The 22,015-nt window shown below is 48.9% G+C and overlaps 1 protein-coding gene across 17 annotated transcripts in view; it reads left to right on the plus strand.

Annotated features, from left to right (window-relative positions):
* LOC1281072 (interference hedgehog) overlaps window positions 1–22,015 on the plus strand; it is an 80,579-nt gene that overhangs the window by 35,973 nt on the left and 22,591 nt on the right. For all 17 annotated transcript variants that reach the window (XM_061652020.1, XM_061652029.1, XM_061652018.1 and 14 more), the window contains one exon: window positions 21,306–21,551. The gene's annotated coding sequence lies outside the window, so the exon portion shown is untranslated. The remainder of the gene's footprint in view (window positions 1–21,305; window positions 21,552–22,015) is intronic.

Raw genomic sequence — 22,015 nt, forward strand, 5'->3', positions numbered from 1 at the left:
AGGACAATAAGTAAACCAAGACTGTAGCTTAGAAGTTGTAAAGGGTATTGTCTTCTTGTGAAAGAACAACAATACTGATGGAGGTTTGAAATATTTCCTCCGTAAACCTGCGCCGACCTGCATGCGGGAACAGTTCACATACGAGCCGGTTTTTACCCCAAAAAACGCATTTTTAATCGAAATCGTCGTGTGCATTCAACCCAGAAATGGCCCCAACGACTGCCGACACAGGTTGTGCAAAATCATTCCAATGTATAGCAACACCGCTTACGTCAGCCACATCAGCCTTGGAGCATCAACGGCAAACGCATCGCAATGCTACGCTTCTCATCGAGAAGATTCAGCCCCGTTTTGGCACAAAAGCATCGAAACAAAAACAATCTCCCTGTGGCAAAAGGAATGGAAACAACCACAATACGCAAAGTATACTTTGTATTCCGGGAGCAGAGCGTAGTTGTTCTGGGGTTTTTTTCTTCCCGCTGCACTCCCGAACCCAAACTTTTGTGCGCTTTTGTGCGACATTGGACCTGGGCTGCGGAAACGGAAATAACCTGTAGGACATTTAGGCAGCTGGAGCTTTTTTCCGCTTCGCTGACGAACGAAGCTTTCATGGTTTGGGCAAAGGAAGAGGTTGGTGACGTTTTACAGCCGGTTTGTGTGTGTGTGTGTGTGTAAGGCGAAATCTTGGGCAACTGAATGCAGAATCAATGTTTTCCAACAACACCGGCTGCCGGATGCTGGGGCAACAAGTTCGTGAGAAAATTTGCAAAAAGCCCTCCTCCTCGCAGCAAGGCGTCTGTGATATCGTCGTTGGTCATCGAAGGCAGGGGTGCAACGGGGAGGGGGTTAAACTCCACCGAAAATGGCAAGGCATTGCTGTGAACCCTGGCGGCAGTACAGCGAATTTCCATCGTCCTGTCCTCTCGGGTGGGTTGTTGCAGTAGCAGCAGCAGCAGCCGGTTGGAAAATAAAAACACGATCCACTCGAAACGTGCTGCAGTGCTGCGAATGAATGATGCATTCGGCGTGCCGCATCCTTTCAGCGTTCCCCTCGGCATCATTATTGTACTGGTTTGACTTTTTTGGGGGGAAATGTTTTTTCGCAGATCCACTGATGATGGTAATTACTCCCAAATGGGCAAACGGGGGTGGGGGCATGGAGTGATGCATGGAAAAATGGGGTATGAATTTTAATGCAATTCAATCGAACGCTCGATGGATGCTGGCTGAATACTAAGCAGCGCAGGGGACGCAGTTTTTCGTGTATTTTATGAGGAGAGGAAACCCATAACCCATCAACTGGGGAGCGGTAAGAAATTGCTCGATCGAAAATGATTGAATGGACATTTATTTTCCTCACGCGGCACGAAGATTAAGCCAAACGTGAGCCGAATGTGAGCGTTTTGTGGGAGGGTTTTCCCTCCAAAAAGGTAAGAAAAACTACCGCCCTTTGAGCTATTGGGTTGGCGTGACGTTTACACCTGAGAATGGTTGGTTGCTTTACAGCAACGCAAGAAGCAAAACGGTTCAAACGCTATGTGTGAAAGATACGCAACGATTGCTTGAAAGTCCCCTGACGATACCACACCACAAGCATGCCTAGCTGCTAAAAATATAATTTATTGAACTGTCCCATTTTGACACACGCTTTCAAAACACGACCCATCACACCCGTTCCGTCCATCTTTTTTTATCTCTCTCTCTGTGTTTTTGTGTGTGTGTACACCATTTGGTTTAACTGCTGGGTGGGAAGACATTCTAACCCTGCCCTCCTCGAAATCAACCGGACGGCATATAGATAGTCGACCCATTCATAGAGTGCGCCTATAGGTGTGTGTGTGTGTGTGTGTGTGTGTGTGTGTGTGTGTGTGTGTGTGTGTGTGAGTGTGTAGGTGCGTTAAGGGTCCACCTTAACCATCAAAACACAGTCCACCCCACGCGCAAGTCGTCGTCGTCGTAGTGTGTGTCACCCACGTGGTAGTTGAACGAACGGGGCACACCAACTGCACCAACGTTTCGACACGCAAATGGAGATGTTTGATGCTGTTTTGGACACACAGCAACATCCGATGGAAAATGGGCCCCGCTGCTGTGCGGAGGCTCCAAGTTGCAGTGGGAATGATTAATTCTTGACCTGGTTTTTTGAATGCGCGCGCTCCATACGAAGTCTCACGAGATGGACGAGCAACGCATCACCTTTAAATGTGTGTTCCCGGGTAGGGTGTGGTGCATCGGGGGGTTGCATCGTCGCATGTAACCGACCGTTTGAATGTTGTTATGATGCGAAGATATGGGGAGAAGAGCCAGTGGAAGCGGTTTAGATAAGGGTCTCTCCGGTAAACACGGGGATGATCCTTCAACCACAAAATGGACCGATTTGGTAAAAAAAAACGAGGCCGTGTCACATCTTGCCACTACAAGCTAATGCCAGCCTCCCCACCCCCTCCCCAATGAGGGAGCGAGGAGTTCTTTCGAATGCAGCGACCCGGAATGACTCGGGGTTGACAAACCGGAATGAACCATTTGCAGCGCTTTCCCTCGGGAGAGACAGTGTTGGCACTTCTCGTCAGCCCTGCAAAGATCGCGGGGGTGTTCGTACCAACGCACGGTGGGATAGGCACACTTGAATGAAAATATCAAGTAGAAAATTAAGAAAAGAATTTCAAAATAAATTATTTTTTATCAATCAGAGCCAGTGAAGGTGTGATGAAAAGTAGAGAAAAAATAATATAAATCTAAACGTGTTTCACAAACTGCAACATACAGTATTGTAAGTGTGCATGCATTTGACTTTTTGTTTCGCGTTCTAGCCCATACACTGCATGCCTACGATTGACCTTTTTTTCTTCCCTCCCTTCTCAACCCCCCCCCCCCCACCTGGGAACACCCACATCGACAGTTGGTTAAAATCGTTTTTATTCCACCCTCTTTTTAGTCAACTTTTCTTACCGTCACCTCGTCGTTTCTGAGGGTGAGCTAGAAACCGAAAGCCACACACACGAATGGAAGGCGCACCAAATGCACACCTTTTTGCGCTGCACACGGCGCGCGGAACCATCATTCCGCTGGCTCCTTGGCGTGTACGTGTGTGTGTGTGTGTCTGCTAGTGCACCTGAAGAAGCAAGAATCGAAGACATGGGACTGGTTTGGAAGGAAGAAGCTATTTTTGTGACAGTATTTCTTCTTGCCTCCATCTCTTTTTCTCTCTCGATGTGCATTCTTGGTGCCTTTGAGTCAAGGTAGGGCCGCAGCTCGCACGTCCCCACACAAACCGACCAGTGGCGCACCAGTGCAAATGAAAATGAGTTGCACCTTCCGGGCTAGGGCGGAAGCGGGGAGGGATGGGAACCGGATTTTCATTTCCATTTTGCAATCCAAACAGGGAAAAATGATGCAGTTCTGCCGTGTGTACCTTTCGCTGTGTGTTGTGTCGTCGTCCCTGGGTGGGGTTGTGGGGGCCAGTGGGAACTGCATTCTCACTTTCGCCTCACCTGCATGCCTGCCAATCGTGCATCGTGCCCACGTGCGGCGGGAGCATATGCTAGAGCAGCGGGGTTGAAGCAGGTTGCGGGCAGTGAGCGGGGTGGACGGAACACACAGGTGAACACATCCACACAAAATATGACATTCATTTTCTGACGAATGTGCGGCCCGCCCGTCCCAAACCCATTCGATACAACAAGGACTTCACTTTCCTTTCCGTTGGCCCAGTTGGCGTGTTTTGTGTGTGTCTGTTTGTATGTGGATTTGTGAGTTTTTGCCCATAATAAAAGCGAAACCGGTAAATGTAAATAGTGTTGACAGTGCACGGGGAGAGCGGGTTGGATCCTTGGGCCCCCTCGAGCCCCGGCTGCTGCTGGGTGGCGGTGGTAGTGTAATATAGGATGGAACCGCTCCGAGGACGACGTCCCAGTTTGTTGTGTGGACGGAGATTTGTGGACGATTCAAAAGTGGAACACAGCCACTGCCTGAAGAGCTGGGGGGGAGAGGGTAGCGCTACTACCCGTGCGAGAGAGTAGCTTTTGGAAAATTGGAAAATTTTCCATGTCCTTTTGTGTTTTTTGTTTTTCCACTTGCCGTTGTTGTTTACCTGTTGTCGCTAAACTGTGCTTCGTTATTCAATAGCAGTTGTTCTCCCCCCCGCAGATACAACGAACGGTTGTAACATACGGTCGATGAAGCACGCGTTCGCCAGTGTCCCGGATGGATTTTGGGATGGGAAAGTTTCGCACAAAACTATGCAAAGAAGGTTTGCTACATTTGAATTTTCCCTAGGCAGCCCCAGGGCTGATCATGTAACAGCTGTGTGGTTGGTACGGAAATTTTACCATGTCGTAAGTTGCTGTCTCACTGCTGCAAGAAATGATGAACAACTTATAACGCACGAGGAAGCAAGAAAGTGGTGGTGCAAGAGAGGGGAGTATCATCTAGATTTAGAGGTTAGAGGTATGACAAGAATGTTCGTGTCGTTACTGCCCAGGTTGCGAGCGAATGGGAATAAGATTTGGCGGAAGTGATTCAGACCTCACGTACGGTAAATAGTGCATGATTTCATCAAAATTCTATGGTAGTGTTGCAGGAGGGAAGGACGGTTATAAATAGCTGCTTGACGCTGGGATGTTAGAAGGAAAGATGAGTGTCTAAATATTCCCGAATGGGTGGTGGTGGAGGTATGCATTATAAATTGTGCTGAAAGTGTTCCACATAAAGCTCAAGGTTTTTTGAGATTTAAGGAAATACCTTAATAGTTTACAGTAATTCTGTCGTTGTGGATGTATCTGTCTGAATCTCTAATGGCATTCAAAGAGGCTTCTAATAAAAAACAAAAATAATACATTGATATCAATCCTTCTATCGTGTGGTGTCCATCGATTGACATTCTCCAAAGACATCCCAACATCTCTTAGTCGGTCTTCATCACGTGGGAGGTCGTCAACTTCCGCCTTCGCAGCGAAGCACGACAAATGTCATCACACCATTCTCGTGGGCCTCGAACCCTTCCGGCATCTATTCCGAAATGTTCAATTGGTTGCGGTTAATGCTGGCCGCATCGCCTCTCTAGTCGGTGGCGTTAATCCAATTTGATTTACCACTAATGATCATTTCCCCTACTTTGGGGAGTACGTGCGCGTTCCAACCTCGGGAATGTGATGATGAAGATCTTGCAGTGGATGGTGGTTGAAATGCTTTTGCTTCGATTTACCTCACGCATGCCGCAGCTTCAGGAAGGAACTCTCGCCATCCAGCACGCTGATCACCGCAACAAGTGGTGCTAATTTACCATTCGAGTCGCTTTGGATACGAATTTCAAGTGCGAGAAATCGATGGGCTTAACATACGCGTGTCCGGAAGACCTCCCAGGAGCGGACATACTACTCCAATCGCCCAACCAACCAGAATTCCCAATTTGTTTTTATGTCTCTTTCTCCCTCTTTTTCTGTCTGTGTGTCTTCGGTGCCTACTTATGTACGATTTCAATGTTTTTCTCCCTCCGATCAGGAGGTTAGTAGCACGGCTGAGCAAACATTTACACCGCGCAAGAGGGGGAAACCGTGTTTTGACAGATTGTGCTGAAAAATTGCACCTTATACTGCTGCTCGTGATCGTGTGAGCGGCAGTGCGATCGTGGTTTGTTAAAACAGCTCGTCTTGAGCCAACGCCGGTCAAAAAGGTTTGCAAACATTGCTCCCGTTGCTTTCTTCGGCTTCGGCACACTTGACACATATTTAATAGGACGCATAAATCATACAAAACGGTGGTGTTGTTTGCATCTTGCGTCATCTTGTTTGCTGCTGAAAGCGAATGATAAAGAGAGAGAGAGAGGACATGACAGTCCCCAACATGATGCTGTACGATGCCGTATTCTGCCCCACTCGGATCTGGGGACATTAAAAACTATCCCCACGAATAAACCACAGATACGAAAACATTTGTCAGCTTTCGACAAAAATTAGCGCCAGCGGTTAAAGGAATCCGTGGCACGCGTTTTACGCTGGGGTATGATATTTATGGAGTTCCTGTCCCGGCTGTCGGACACTTGTTCAAACACTGTGGGTGGTGTGTTGGAACCAGTTACCCTTGGGTTGTAAATCTGTTCCAAATCAGTGCGCTAATTCACGATTACTGCGGGGCAGACACACGCTGTATAGGATGTCGCGTACTGTCCTGTCCATAAGCGGAGATCACGATTACAAACGAGCCCGCCAGATGGAACAGGTCTTTCGATTAGCTCTTCTCATCCTCCTCAAGCAGCGAATGAATGTTCCATCTGTTTTGCGGAGGCAGTTGGCAGGGGTTTGGGTAGTAAATGTGAGCAAAAGATGAACCTCCAGACCCGGCGTGAGCAAAGCACGCCCGGGCGGGGTCATATTATCGTCGCGGTTGCGGTGTCGGAGCTCTGCAAAGCTATGGTGGCAAAAGTTTGGGCCCGCAATTTATTCTCCAACCACGTCTCTACCGTCCTTCATTGTGGGACATCGTTATGACATCGTTTTATTCATCATTTCGCATCCGTGTTTTCGTCGTCGTCGTCGTCTGCGTGTCTTTTTGATGGGTGTCACCGAGCGGAGATTATTTGCAAACATTAACAAACGGAAATGAAATGTCTCTCGCTTGCGGTGTGGAATTTACCACCTTCTCCGCCCACGCCAAAATGGCTCCATTACTGACCACCGGATGGTGCGGGGGGAAGAGTGAGGCTTGGCCCCCGCCCTGGAAAGGTTGGTTGAATGGGCTTTATAGAATTATGTCTTTCTGTGTAGCGCCGCGGTTTGGGCTCATTAACTTTTCCTCTGCCCATCCCCAGTGCGTGCCCTCGTAAAAAGCCGCTACCGTCCATTCAATTGAAACCTCAAAGAATGCCTCCCGGCTCCCAAACCCGTACCGCAACCGCATTGCGGACACAGCGACCAGTGTGTGTGATGAGAGCGTCTGTGTCGCGGGCCTAAGGATGCTGGGCGTAAAGTAGACGATTAACGATGCTTTTTTGGAAAGCATTTCCCCCGCCATTGGCCGAAATGTTCTGAAAGGGTGATGCTTATAATCAGCGAATGGAAATGGTTTAAAAATTCACCAAACTGACCTCTCCTTCAGGCACTGCTCACCTGTCTCTTCGTGGCTGAATTCTACGGTGGCACGTAACGGAAAACGCGAAGAACCTTTTGGCGCCGATGCTTTGCGGACCTGCGAAACTGTAGAACTGCCGAGCAGTGAAGTGGGCCCAGGTTTTTATAGACCACAAATTTTAATGAGCCCAGCTGGTGTGTGTATTGTGCTCTGGAGTAGGTTTTTAATGATCAAAAGTGAGGTTATTCCAAGTGCGGCAGTGCTTCTGGCACCATTATTCCGATGGCGCTGATGCAGCGGTGGCTGTGTGTGTACATAAAGATGTGGCGCAAAGATTGTGTCAAAAATTGTATGAAAAATTGCAGATTTTGAACGTCCATCGTGGTGGAAAAGGTCCATCGCTCCAGCAGCAATAGAATTTGAAGTGTGCCGACTTGTCGACAAACTTAATTTTGTGTTCTTAGCAACGAACTCGGAAACTTTATCAAGTGATGATAACAGCAAAAACAAAAATGCACTCTTTCACCGATTTCTAACCCACGTGCTGAAAGCTTTTAGGAAAGCATGTTGCAGTGGTCAGTTGTTTGCACTAACGAGTTCCACCGGGCTCTGGAGCACACTTTGCTGGAGCGTGCAACCAATTTCTTTACCCACCATCTTCAATGCTGTCCGGTGTCAGTCTTCCATGGCCGTAACGGTTATGATATTTGCCGATGGTGATGGTGCCGTATGGCTACCGATCGGTTCGTTCGCTCTGTGTGTGAGCCGGCTGCATCCGCTTGGCCACAGCACGCTTGAAACAGCAAGGTTGAAATTGAATTAAGAAGTGCAACGCTCACATTGCAATTTTACCGCGCATGTGTTCGTGTTTGTCTTTCCTTTGCCCGCGGAGAACAAAGTTTATTTTACTGCTTTGCCATTTATTCCATTTATCAATTGGCTCCTCCTGCCGGCTGACCGGTCGGGCGCTGTGGACGACTGTGTGGCTTGCCTCTCGACCGTGCTGCTTAGAATCGTGTTCCTTGGGGATGGTAAAACCGGGTAAAAGGAATTTAATTTTCCTAATGATTCGATTATAATCCGCTCGGGGATGGTGTGGCGTGGGACGTAAATGGCGAAAAGAAAGCGATGGGAAACGATGTGTGGCAATGTGTGCGCTTACTACTACTCTGCACCATCCCAGCGTTAAGTGCGTTTTGGCGTGTGCAGCATCGAATGAAGTCTAATCGTGTACTTCACGTGCTCTCGTGAAGTTAGATGGTCCAATCCAATAACGCTTAAGTGAGTCGGGCCGTTAGCCAGCTAAAACCAGCTAAAAGGGGCAACAGCAACAGAGCACGATGGACATTAGGTTTTATTTATTCGAAAGAATCAATATCCTTCCCTGTCCACGCGAAGCACTAATCGTGCAAGTAGTGTTTGAATTACACTTCGTTTTTTTTTCACTCCATCCACTGAAGATGCATTTCAATCCGTTTTTTTTTCTCCATCTTCAGTCAGCAATCCAAACCAAAAAGGTGGTAGCGCACTGATGCTGCTATCATCTTCATTAATAAGTTTTTATGGGCACGATAAAGTTTTACGATCGTCTCCGCGTGCACACTTACCTGCGGAGTGTTTTTGCCTGCACGGTTTCGGAAAAGGGATACCAAAGGGGGTACAGACAGGGTTGGTTTTCGGTCGGTAGATCGTATGTTATCGCAACGCTATCGACCACACCGTATGCGTTTTATGCGCTGCGCTGCAGCCAATGCCTGTGTCTGCGTGCGCGCGAAGGGTCCGTGTGCAGCTTAAGAAGCTGGCCATATTGCTCAGCTTTAATTGACTTTCCTGCCTGGTGCATGGATGTCATTGACATCTGGAATGTTTTGCGGCTGGTGAGACCGGTGCCGCGGTGGGTTGTTTGCCAATTAGATTTTAAAATTGAAATAGGGAAAAAGCAGATGGGAAGCGATTAAAGGAACAGCTTTGACTGAGCACCTTTAATTTCCTTCGCCCCTTTTACACAATGTCCACCACTGGCGGTGTCCAGCAGAAAGGCTGTTCCATGAGCGAATGGAAAAGGTTGTTGTTTTTTTGGTGGTTATTGTGGTCATTCCGTTCTTGTTGGCGTTTCCGTCGATCGTGTTGCTTCGGGGCACCGTTGGCCCAACGACAGGCTCCGGCTCCGGATAGTATCAAGACGGCGGTAAGATTTCCATCGCGAAATATGTTGAACGATCTTGCACAAACCCCCAGCACCAACATCGATGGGTGGTCTCGCTGCCGTGTGGTTAGTGAAAGGCGGGCTTCACAGCTTCGGCAGTATCGGTGCAGCAACACCCTCGGTATCTCCAATTCAAAGGCCAGTGTCTGGCTGTGCAATAATGCCAATACTCATCCCGGACGGATTGAGCTGCGGTTCTGTTACCCTCTCCAGGCACGGGGGCAGAATCGATAAAACGGTAGGCAGCCATAGAAAGTCATAATCGTCAATAAGTACAACCATTACTAACATTCCCGCAGCAACGGCAGCGGCAAACGCTGTGTGGGTTATGTGCGGTTTGCGTCTGGTGCGGCGAATCCAACGGCGGATTACCTGTCATCTGGAAGTTTGAACCGATGGGCAATTGCACAGTTGAATTGCTTAACTTGTGCTGTGTGCCGTGTGCGGTAAGCCGGCAAACGGCATATAACATGCCGCTTTATGGAGAGAGAGAGAGAGAGAGAGAGAGAGAGAGAGAGAGAGAGAGAGAGAGAGAGAGAGAGAGAGAGAGAGAGAGAGAGAGAGAGAGAGCTTCCCCTCTTGCATGCATTATTTATTTATTAACCCTTTTTTTCAAACCAATTTAACGGTATATCGGTTCGCTCTTTGTACCGAGGTGGACCGCAGTATGAATATGACCTCTGAGTTTGGTTCGTTTTTTTTATTGGTGTTGTTGTTCCGAGCCCGGGCTCTCGGTTCTCATGGTTGTGCCATGCGGCCTGGGTGAAGCCACTTGAGCATGAATAACTTGTACGGCTGCAGCGGTTCGATTATCGTATTAACCCGCTTCCCGAATATTTGATGCCTCACGGGGTCCGCTCACGACTACAAAACCGTACGCCGACCGACCGACCGCCCCGATCTAACGGATCGATGATCTTCGACCTCGATCGATCGGCGGACCAGTGTTTGGGAGCTGCAGGTATATCCCCGTGCGGCAAAACACCGATTAAGCCGATAATGATCGATTGGAGTGCGGTCGGTTGTGTTTTGGTTGGTCGTCGTTCCACAAGTAAGAAGGTAAGAAGGGCAGAGTGGGATTTAGTGAGTGTGTTTCTCTTTCCTCCATTAACAATAGCATCCCATTCCGATTGATGTATGTTGTCGAAGATATGAGTCGGATGTTCGATTACTACACTATCGATCGAAGTTGTGAGTACAAGAGGGAGTTCTCTCGATGTAAATGCTCTCGCAATCAGTTTAGGACCCAAATCGTCTCAAGCTCCGCTTCCGAGCCGCTTACGCCAGTGTCGCCCTATTAACCGACACGTTTGTGGCTGGCGAACCTTCCTGATTGACCGCTCCAGACGCATACCCGGAATGTGGTTTGGTTTCTGGATGGAAAGGCCTGTGTAGCCTTCGGGCACAGTAGCAGCCTGTCCATCGAACGGGACTTCTGTGTTGGCTGCTATCGCTTGCAACTGATCTACAACCATAAAAGGGATCGACGAAGGCTACTCCTGGCGGTGGTACCTCGTCCGGGCGTCTTTTCGTCGTCGGCCGAACGCGTGCAGGGCATCGGTGATTGATCCTTTTCCCGATCGGAAGCATTCGCGGGTTGAAGAAGCGAACACTGGGGACACACACACAGCACGCGGGAGACAGGTTTTTCAGGGCAAAAGCGAATTAGGTTTTGTCGGGAGCAGGCAGCACACGGAAAAGTTGCTCTTGTTCGCCAACAAGCCGTACATGGAAATTGGGCGAAAGACGACACACGGGCATTGGCGGGGCGACTACTGGGAAGAGTGCGACTACGGGAACAACTAGTGGCCTGTCGCTTGTTCCAGTTGTGCGATTAATGTGTGTGTGTGTTTGCGTTCCCTTATGTTGTGCAGTTTTCAGGTGCCCGGTTCCATTGCGAACCATGTCGGGCACGGGCGGGTGTCGATAACTGGGCCAAGAACATTCCAAGTCGCTAGGAGGGGGTATTCCATGTTGCTGAGTGGAGAGGATTGGCGAAGCTATTTATAACAGAACGAACGGTACTTTTCGGAGGTAAATGGGGGAGCGATCGAGGCAGTCCAGCTTTGGGCGAAGGGACAAGCAGCTGTAGTAGCGATCCGGTGCCAATGATGATGCCGATTTTACCAGCGTTGGAAGATCTCTTAAACGCTCTCTTGATTGAAATGTACACACCTGGCCTTACGGCATGTTGGTTGTTTATCGCCCGATGCGATCGTACAGATCCGCCGGCGATACAATGTAAGATTTGCGTGCAATTTGTTGGCACACTTTGGCATACATTAGCCTTTAAATCTGCGTACCGTGTCCGCTCACGTGCCACCTGTTAGATCATGGCGTCGCAGAGGCAATGTCACATGTTCATACTTCATACCGGAGTCGATGACGCCTCGTCGATTTATTTGCACACGCTAGCTTGTGCAAAGCTGTGCGACACGCGCAATAATTTCAGTTTCCTACGCACGCGGCATTTCTTCCCCACAGGGCCTGTGGTGACATGTGCAGGTCTTTGGCGGCCTGCAGCTGGATCGGTACGAGAGATGTGATCGTCTAAATCGCAACAGAGATCACCGACACAGAATGGGACAACGTTGTTTGCGTGTTTTGCCTGCAGTTATCGATCACTCGCTGGGCCGGAAGTTGGTAGGCGGTGGTTGAATGCGGTGTAGCGATTGGATCCAAGCATTTCTGAGGAGGTAGTTGTGCACCAGTCCCACAGAGTCGTTGTGGAGCTATGTGCCATGTGTACTGCTGAAATGTCTTCAGTGTCTTACAGTGCAAAAACGAGAAACGATGCAATTGACATAGTTCTGCCTCAATTTGATGCCTCATTTAGAGGCGTTTACTCACTTCGAAAGCATCTCGTTAGGTATGTTTGTTTACGCACATTTCAAAGGGTTGATAACGCGTCACGTAATGCTCTCCCTGCTTTGCGTTGCGCTAGAAATAGACTCAATTTATTAACCGGCTATCGCAGGCAAATAAACAACGCGGAAGGTGATCAAAATTGTTCATGGTTAGTAAAAAGAAACACTCAGAAACACACCCGGGAGACATACCTACAAAAGCCGTTCCAATTGCCCACGGTTAGGTTGGCGTGTGACCGGGTGTGTGTGATGTGGATGGCAGGGGCGATCGTTTTCGAAGATTTATGCCGCGTCGCGTTGCGCATCAAAGCGTTTGCAAGCCGTCAGTCGGTGACGACTGGTCTGAGGCATAGACGGCTGATTTCGGTAGCCGTCGAAAGAAGGAAGCGGCCATAAATATCCAACCTGATCGTTCCGCACCGCTTTAGCTTGATAGGGTTTAGCGCGTGTGCGCTCGGGGACGGCTTGGGAGTCGTTGGAACTGCACCTAGCGCTTGTTTTAAGGGGCACACCAGGGGCTCATTGGGGCGCACTGCGGTGGAGGATTAATAAAACACAACCAAGCGCTGTGCACCGCCGTTTCGAAGGAAGGTTTTAAATAAATAATGAACTACTTAAGCAGCTCATATGCTAACGATCGAGCCGGCCGACGATCGGGTCGAGTTTTTCCGTCCTCTTCCCAAACCCCAACCTGTACACCCAATGTCGCGTTTGACGTCGGCGCGTTTCGCACCGTTCCGGATGGGCCATAACTGTCAATCCGCCTCAATCAATAATCGGTCCCGATGTGGTGCCCCCAGTGCCTGTCGCCGCTATTAAGCGATTGCCGTGTTCGTGTTCAGAGATTTATGACAGCAAACATAGCTGCCGCGTTTCCCGTTCGTCATGAAGATGACGGCTGAAGCAGCCAAGACACGGCAACCAACTATCGATTACAAACCAACGGTTAGTGCTGCTTGTCTTTCCCGCGCCACATCACACCGGCAAACGTTCGGTGGCACTCTGCTGTACGCTCGAGGAACTTTAGCAAATGCTGCCGTCGGTTTGTTCAGTGCCATTGTTTGCACTACCTTTTCCTTCTGTTTTGGTTCCGTTTGGACCGTTTTGCGAGCCGTGGGGAGGATCAAAGCGGGCAACATTCCCTCCAGGGAGATTGTCTTCCTCCGATCGGTCACTGGCAACTGGGTGCCCCTTCCGGCTATTTGCTTCTGGGAGAACGCTGCAAACCTCCCTGTTTTCCGGCGGCGGCGTCGTCTGCGCGGCCACAAAATTGCGATAAAAACGTAGTTCTCTCCCCGGAACTGCGGGCAGGGTAGAGACGCGACAGCGACAACAATAATCATAATCATCGTAAATGCATTTTCAATTGCCAGCCGCTCTAAGCATTCGTGTCGTGTATGCGGCGCGTATACCCTTGTCGTGTGTGCCGGTCGGTGGTGAGTATGTTTAACCGCTACTGTCAATGGGACCGGTACACCCGTTCGGGCGGGGAGATGCAGCAAGCAGCAACCGAGGAAGAGCGGTTGTTTCCAAGCGAACAACTAGAGAATATCTGCATCTCTGCCACTGCTGCCTGAGAGAAGATTGGTACATACATTCCCGCGTGGGGGCGGAAGAACGAACCGACGACGCAACAGACGCAACCGAGCTAATGGGGACTCGGGGCGTGCTTGGCTTGCGCTTGTTATGGTTTGATGCACTCGCACGCCGCACTTTGCATACAGTGCAGTTCTCGGTGCGGCCGGCCTTTTGTACTCCGAACCTGAAAGGGAAGGAGCAAGAGGGTGGCCGTTGTTTTCTTTAGGTGCATCGGTGCGTCACAGTACCCATTCCGTCCATTGGTGGGGAGGGTAGGGGTTTTTGATTCTCGTTTTCTAATGGCGCTAAGCGCTGCTTCCAAAAAAGGGGGGGAAAGGGGCCTTATTATTTCCTACTTTGCCAACGAGTGGATTTTTGGGATGTTTTGTTCCGGACGTGTGTGTGTGTGCAGGTTATTGTTGTGCCATTGCTCGACACTCGAAGCACCACTTTCTGGCGTGTTATTTGTTTAGTCTAGACGTTTGATGACACTGGGCGAGTGTATCCGGTGCTGTACTCCTCTCCATTGTGCCCGCACATTTAAGCACTATTTGGTTGCTAATAAACCGCCACTTAGTCATGGATTTATCGGGCGCGCGCGCGCTGAGATTTGCTGTGGAGCTCTCAATGATTATTTATCGCCCTTTTGGGGGGGTGGATTGATTTTTTGATGACAAATGGAACCGGCTAACCGGCTTCGGTTCGAGTGTAGCGAAGAAGCAAAACAGGAAAGCGATTTATTATCACCAAAAGTCGACCGCTCTCGAAGCGATGGCATATAATTCACATGCGAAACGAGCCCGAAATGTGTCTCCCGCTCTAACACCGTGAAATGTGTCTGATAGGTTTTTCTTTTTTACGATCGTTTTGGTTCCCCCCGTTTCGATGATGGTTCAGCATTTATGACCCCCCCGCTCGAGACGCTTATCGTGATCGTGTGTCCCAATCCCAGCACGGTCGATGCTCTGTGGTCGAGACCGTGGCCGGAATCGTTTATTTTAATACCGTGCAAATGTCGATCCCATTTCGGGATTAGATACACGGCCGATTCGAATGGGGCCCGGTCTCGATTGGACGGTTTACGACCGCGCACCGGTCGGTGGTACCATCGTAGAGCGGGCACGCAGAAATCAGCATAATTCCAAATCCGATCACAGGACCAGCAGTGTTCTGAGTCACCGTGGATGCGCGTCAAAAGGGTGCCGCCCGGTGGAGGGCCACGGTCGGCATAATTTAATTGATAATACCTCCTGGGATGGCATTCGAATGTTTCGTGCACGGTGCAGGAAGTAGCTGGAGCATCTGCCCCCCCCCCCCCCCCGTCCCTTCGTTTGGTATGCCACGGTCGATCTTCATCGTGCGCAACAGTTGACGGAGGCCTTGGGGAACACGCCCGGGCAGCTACGAAACCTGCGAAGCATTAATGTGCCTTTTTGCTGGCTTTTTATTAGCAAAAATACACTGATTGGCAGTGATGGCTGTAAAAAAAAACAAAAAATCAGGAGAAAAGAAGCTTCCACATTAATTGCCTACCTTGGGGGCAGCTCACCTACAGTTCCAGTAGTCTGATGTCGGGTGAAAGAAGGCATCATATCCGTGCCAAAAACCGTACCATAAATCTTGGAAGTAAAAGTCAAGCGCTGAGGCGTCAACGTGTGTGTGTGCGTGTGAGTGTGTGAGAAGTAATTGCACCGCATCCATAAAAGAAGCTATCCACCCAGCCATGCCTGCCTGTGATTGATTTGCAAGTTCAGCTGTGGGGAGTGCAGTTACAGAAACAGGCAACAATGGCAATGTTAAAAGCATGGCGTATCTCCATTAACCTGCGGTTGTATCTTCTTGTCGGGGAGGACCCACAGCATCCCCTGTGCAGCACCATCACATGCACCAGTGTGTGTGTGTGTGTGTCGTCCCGACTCGCCCGCCCGATCGTCCGGAGAGTGGTGCTAGGTTTGCAAAATTAATTAACAATAGAAGGAAGAGCGTAGCCAGCCAACCCTCTCTCGGTACACGGCACTGCTGTGGCCTGCAGGGCAGAGGTGAAGCTGTCAGGAAGCGATGGTTAGAAACTAATGTGTAGGTACACACACACACACACGTGCGCGGGCGTGTTCGTTAGTGCTGTAAATTATGACGCTAAATTTACGACGCCACTGAGTGAACTGAGTGAACTTACGATACACGGTACGGAACTAATGACACGCTCATCGGTGGTGGCCGAGAGCGTGTCCAACGGCTGACGTAAGTGGAGCATGCTCCCACTAACGCTAACTGGCTGACTGTTTGGTTTGAGAAGGTTTTACGTTAGCAGTCTGCAGGCAGTAGGTCTTGAAGTTTGACACCAAATTAATTCCCGAAGAATTCAAACTGATAAGATACTGAAAAAGGGTTGAAATGTGTAACAAACGCAATAAAAATCTTCTTGTGCAAGAGCTGAACTACACCCGAACAATCCAAAAACTAGTCCAACCTCTTCCGTACGGTATTATGATGTTATGGTACACTTGCACCACCGACGACCGATCGCCTACGCTGAAGTTTGTCCACCCTGTCCCTCTCCCTGTTGCTGTCTGTCTTGCTGTGTCGCTGTCGTCGGAGGAGCCGTTTTCGTAAATTAACGTTTCAATACAAACTGACACATCTGACACACACACACGGCGCGGTCTCGCCAGTACCACAGAGGGTTGACCAACCTACGGCGGGCGGATTCAGCTTTTCGGGTCGTCCACGTAGCAGTAGTAGCTACTGCTTATGAACTAATTATAGTTACCCGCACCGTACTCCGCGCGGACTCGAGAGCGAGAGTGGACGATACTGATTCTGACACATATCTAGATTTTAGTCGCCATCCGCTCAAGTGGAACCAACCAATCGGTGTATGGGATGACCAAGAGGGGGGCGTCCTCTCGGTTTTCCCGAGTGGGTGTGCCGTGTGTCTAATGTCTTTCCAGCAGTTTGCAATAAACTTTGCTCGCATCGTAATGGAGCGCACTTGCAAAGTGGTCGCGTTCTTCGGTGCACGGTTTCGGCGTTCGAGGTTTGGCATATGCGTGGTTTGGGCCAAATGGTGTAACACAGGGTTCGGGGATGACCTATTTGGTGAAGAATGCCGGAATGCACATTGCAACTTTAAGTGAAAAATACTGCCGGAATGTTCAACGTAAACAACCTCTTTTAAAATGGGTTGTCAATTAGAAGGGAACTGTTTTACCCTGCACTGTTTTTCCGGAACAAACTTGTTGAAATCGCAGTACCTAGTATTTTTTATCGCTTATTTTCACATCAGTTATGGCCATTGAAAAAAGGCAAGATAAAAATATGGATTCGATCGATTCCAATTTATCTTTATAGTTCAAGGTTTCGCCGCTTACTCCACGCGTTCTAGCTCGATGGACTGAGCCCTTTCGGGCGGGTTTTCTCTCTCGATTTCGTTGGTCATGATCCAACAGTCGTTCAACAGGTGTCGATTTTGAAGCAGTTATTAATACACAGCCATCCCTTTAGTGGCAGCGCCAAAAAAGTGAATGGCCCTTTTTCCCCCATTTTCCCAACTGCTCCCCGTGTTCGTCCGATGGTCCGAGCTGCTGCTGCCCCTGTTACTTACTTCCGCCTGTCAAACACACGTTTTGGGGGACCGATGACTTTGGCCTCTACATTGGTACTGGTCTGGTGGGTTTGCACAGGGTGCTATTGGCTGCACTAGATTTCAGTTTTCCACGCGCGTACTTTCTTTCTAATGCTGCCGCCCGCGGACTGCTGCTGCTTGTGTGCGCGCGTGTATGTGTGAGGTGTTTAAAATTAAAAATAGTGCCCCCAATAGTGGTGTGGTGTCTGTTGTAAGTCGCCTAAAGACGCGTGTCAGTTGCAGTTTTCGTAATCGCATGGACCTTGAATGTTGCAGTGTCAGCAGCTAAATCGCACGCAGCAAACAAACAAACAAATGGGATGAACCCTTCTGATTCTAGCACAGCGCTTCTAGCTTCTATCATCGTGCAGCATAAAATTCACTTCCCATCGCCAACACAACATGGTGCATATTATTCTCGCCCGAAGTAACGAATGTCGAGGTAGAAAACCTTGGCTGTGGTTTTATGTTTGGCTTGTCCCCACCGGCAGTGAATGACTCATAAATAGTATTCGGCCCCTTTCTTTCCCGGCTACCGCGCGCGCGCACTTCCAGCATGATACGTTTGCGAGGGGGAGGCAGTGCCTTTCACACACCAAATTAATGAGACAATAATTTGGCAACAAAACGATACTGCTGGCGTCCGGTTATGAGTGGGCTATCACATTTCTTTTTTGATGTCGTAAAAATTTCATTCAGGACCTTTCCCCATGTCCCCTGTTTTTTTTTTGCTTCTTCTGCTCGGTGCTATAAAGTGCAACTGGGAAGTGCAGTTTTTGTTGAAGAATGAGTTGATAATTCGGCACCCTTTTGGCATTCATTTTCTCAAAATAAATAAAGCAAATAAAATAAACAAATTGCATCCTCATCTAGCCAGCCACTGCAAGTGGCGGAAATGTACAGAGTGAAAGAGAGAGAGAGAGAGAGAGAGAGAGGTAAGAAAGGAGTAGTATAAAATGAGAAGGGGGAGAGAGAGGAAAAAAATCGTAAACAGTCCGTTCAGCAGTTGTCAGGCCCAAAAGTGTGTGTAAGGCCCGCTCACAGACCGTTCGCAGACGAAAGACGATAAAAATAAATATTTTGCACAACAAACACACACACACACACACACACACACACATCCCCCAAATTTTGCACCCGACGTCGCCGCTTGAGGTATTGCGCTAGAGAGGGAGGAGGACAAGGGTTGGCTTGCCCTGTGTGGTTGGGTTGGGGTGCGCGCGCTAGCTAACTGTTTGCTTGTTGTTTTGGGCAAGTCGGGTTGAATAAGTGATTTCCCCAATTTTTGAGCGGGAAAGGGATACCAATTTCCGCCGTTTGAGGGGGGTGGGGGGGGGGAGGATTGTTGTGTGGCTTTTCGGTGGTGTGGTTTTGGTTTTTTGCTTCTTCTTCAACCGTCTGACCGGACCCGGACCGGACACAGAGGGTTGGCACGATTGCATCAGTGCATTGCATTTCGTGGAAAGTGCAACGGAACGAATCGTGCTGATCGAAGGGGAAATCGCGTGCCTGGGTGGGTTTCGATGAGTTTTCGATTAAAAAATGGGGGCTGGGGGATTTTGTTATATTTTTTTATTAATGAGCAAAAATGAAGGTAGAATCGGTTATATTTGAGGGTCTTCTTTCACATTGGTGCGGTGATGTGTGGCAATCGATACTGGACGGTTGCGTCTCGTTTACACCGGAAGTCGTCGGAGCAAAATGTGGTGCCGGTGGTTGTTGTTGGGCAATCGGCGTTTGACGATCACTGCCTGCCTGCATCGGCAACGGGTTGAAAGATGATATGCGCCCGATATGATAGGTGAAGACCTCAAAATTGCTCATTTTTTATGTCATGGTTTGTTGACTGTTCGCAGCTAAAACAAGGGCCAAGCAGGAATATTTTTTATATTTATATTGACATTACAAGTGAAACTATCTATGTTTACGCTTTAAGCTAGCTCTCGATGCTTTAATTTATCTGTTTTCATATAAATACCTCAGCCTGTTCGTTGCGCGCACACAGGCGAACTGCAGCGCAATTGTATGCTTATTTTCACAACCACTCACGCCTCGATTGCCCCGGTAAACGTGGGATGCTGGCCCCATCCTACACCCTACTACGGATACGGACCGACCCACTCAACGGTGCATTTGGCTTCCCAAGCCCCCGGTGGATTTATGAGCATCGCGTGGGGTTAATATGCGCTCAGGTTCAATTTTTTTGGAAAGTGCTGCATAAGAACGGCCCAACGCGGCTTTCGTAATCGGTCGGTATCTTCGAGGCCACTCTCGATACTAGCTAGCTAGCTCGTGGAACCTTGTCGCTTAGTGGAAAAAAGCCGACCCACCGGCCTGTTACATCTGTGTGTCAAACCCGTTCCGGGATCGAAGGCTAGGTTTGTTGGAAGCATCTTATCCGAACTTTCGCGAATATGCAATAAATGCGCCAACACAATCCCTTGCAAGCCCTCGCTTCAATCACACACATAAATCTCCCGCAGGTGCTGTGCGCGTGATGTGATTTTGTGTGTTTTATTTTATAACACACACACAGAGTCATCGCACAACTTGTCGTTTTTGTGAAGCGTGTGTGGCAGGCATGGTCATGACAAGTTCACAAGTGGGGGTAGACTAGCCATTTCGCCAGGCCATTTGTGCACTCCATCAGCCGGCCATCAACCCGGCACCCGACTGGAAGGGGGAAAAGGGCAAAAAGGGGCCAGCTTGTTGGTGGTGGTGGTGGTGGAACGATGCATAAATGCATCGTTTGCAGGAAATTAATCCGTCTGCCTGAAAGTGTCCGAAAAGATTTGATTCCGGGAATGTTGATGGCGGCTACACGGAGGCTGGAGCAACAGGAAGGCAGAAACAGATGGAATTTTAATCGATTCTCGGCCGTCGACTTAAGGAATGGCACAAATTAAATGCATTGCAATCGGAGGGAGGGGATGCTGGGGTGTATAGCGGGAAAAAGAGACGACACCTGGGCGGATGGACGTACGCAGGGATCCAACAGCCAACAGGCAGCAGATGAGGGAGAGAGAAAATCACTTTTTCGTCGCAGTTCGTCGGTGCATATGGTCATGGGGGCAGATTTAGATTGCTGAAAGTGTTTTACCTTTCAGCGCTCGATTCACAATTAACCATACATCCGAAATGATATGGGAATCCTTCGGGTTTTGAGTTCTTAGCTTCTTCAGCTTCAGCTCTTCCCGCTCAGATCTCGTGGACGTGTGTGTCGCTCCTTCCGGGCATGTCTTACGCCTTGCGCCCTTGTCACTTGCCCGAACGAAACGAAACGTGGCCATTACGTATGATATTTCCATTTCGTACGAATTCTGTATTTGCATTTGCAGTATGCTATACGCTGCTCGCATCGTATCGCTTGGGCCGGATCGGGAAGAATTCCAGTGGTTTGGCTTTTTCTTTTCCCTTCTTTTGTGTTTGTTTTGTTCACGGTGTACAAATCCACTGGTGCTGCTCTGCTCTCTGTGTCTTAATTGCTTTCGAAAGGTGCATTTTGGACTGGTGGAATGAGCTCTCTTATGCATTTTTAATCGCCATTCTCTGCCTTCTCGATCCGTTTGGGGCGGGCTGGATGTGTCTGTATGTGTGCGCTTTAGCGTTTGCATAAAATACTTTATTGCAACATCAAGGGTGCATGCAGCATCCACGCCTACAATCAGTGTGATTGGTTTTCGGTTTTCAGTTTGACTTTTTGAAATTAAAGCTTGAAGTAAGGCAACAGTTTGTTGGCAGCGTTATGAGGAATGATTTATACATTTATTAAAGTTTTTTTTTAAATTATGGCACATTTAATTGATTCTGGTGACGGATTATCTTACTCTAAGTGCCAGCATAAAATGACCTTAAGCGAACCCTGATTTAAGTAGGATATTCAACATGACATAAACATATAGATTCCGTACATACTAAGCAGCTACTAATGGGCATCTATTTTATGGGTTGTTTTTCTTTCCAGATGATTGGCTGCTAATGAACTAAACAGGGAAAGGACGCGGCGAACGTTAGCAGCCCCCACAGCCATCGATAACTGTTCAGCTCCCGGGACTGTCCGCACTGGACGCACACTGCCCCAAAGCGTTGCACCTTTTTTTTGTTATTTTAGCGAACTTAAAAGACTACACACTCTGCTGTTTGGCTCAGAGTGTGGCCCTCCAGGACCAACAAGTCGAGCGAGCGAGCGAGACGGAACACAAAACTGAAGGTAAGTAAGTGCGGGATAATATTTATTACCAAACGGCAATGCCATCCCCACACAGTGGAAGCAAATCCATCGTACAAGATAATCCCATAAAACAAACCCCCTCTCTCCGTGCGATCAGCAGCACACACAACCGCGGCTCGCAAGGGTGGGAATGTTGGGTGGCAAGAATGTGAACACACACACACAGATCATTTCTCCTTTCTTGCACATATCTCTCGATTCAGTTTGATGGTTGTTGTTTTTTATTTCTTTACCCATTCGAAATCGCAAGATTTGTTTCTTCCTATCGATGAGAAAATGATCGCAGAAACAGAGCGGTGGAGACGGTGGACGCTCGACACACGCGCTTGAAACCCACCTGAAGGAAGGGATCAACAGGAAAGAGGGAAATGCATCCTGTGCGGTGGCGGATGGTTGGGTGGTGTGGCAAAGGGACGAAGGCAGCAGCAGCAAACAAGAGTGAG

Source organism: Anopheles gambiae, chromosome 2 (genome assembly GCF_943734735.2).
Source record: "Anopheles gambiae chromosome 2, idAnoGambNW_F1_1, whole genome shotgun sequence".
In the NCBI taxonomy this organism is placed as follows: Eukaryota; Metazoa; Arthropoda; class Insecta; order Diptera; family Culicidae; genus Anopheles; species Anopheles gambiae.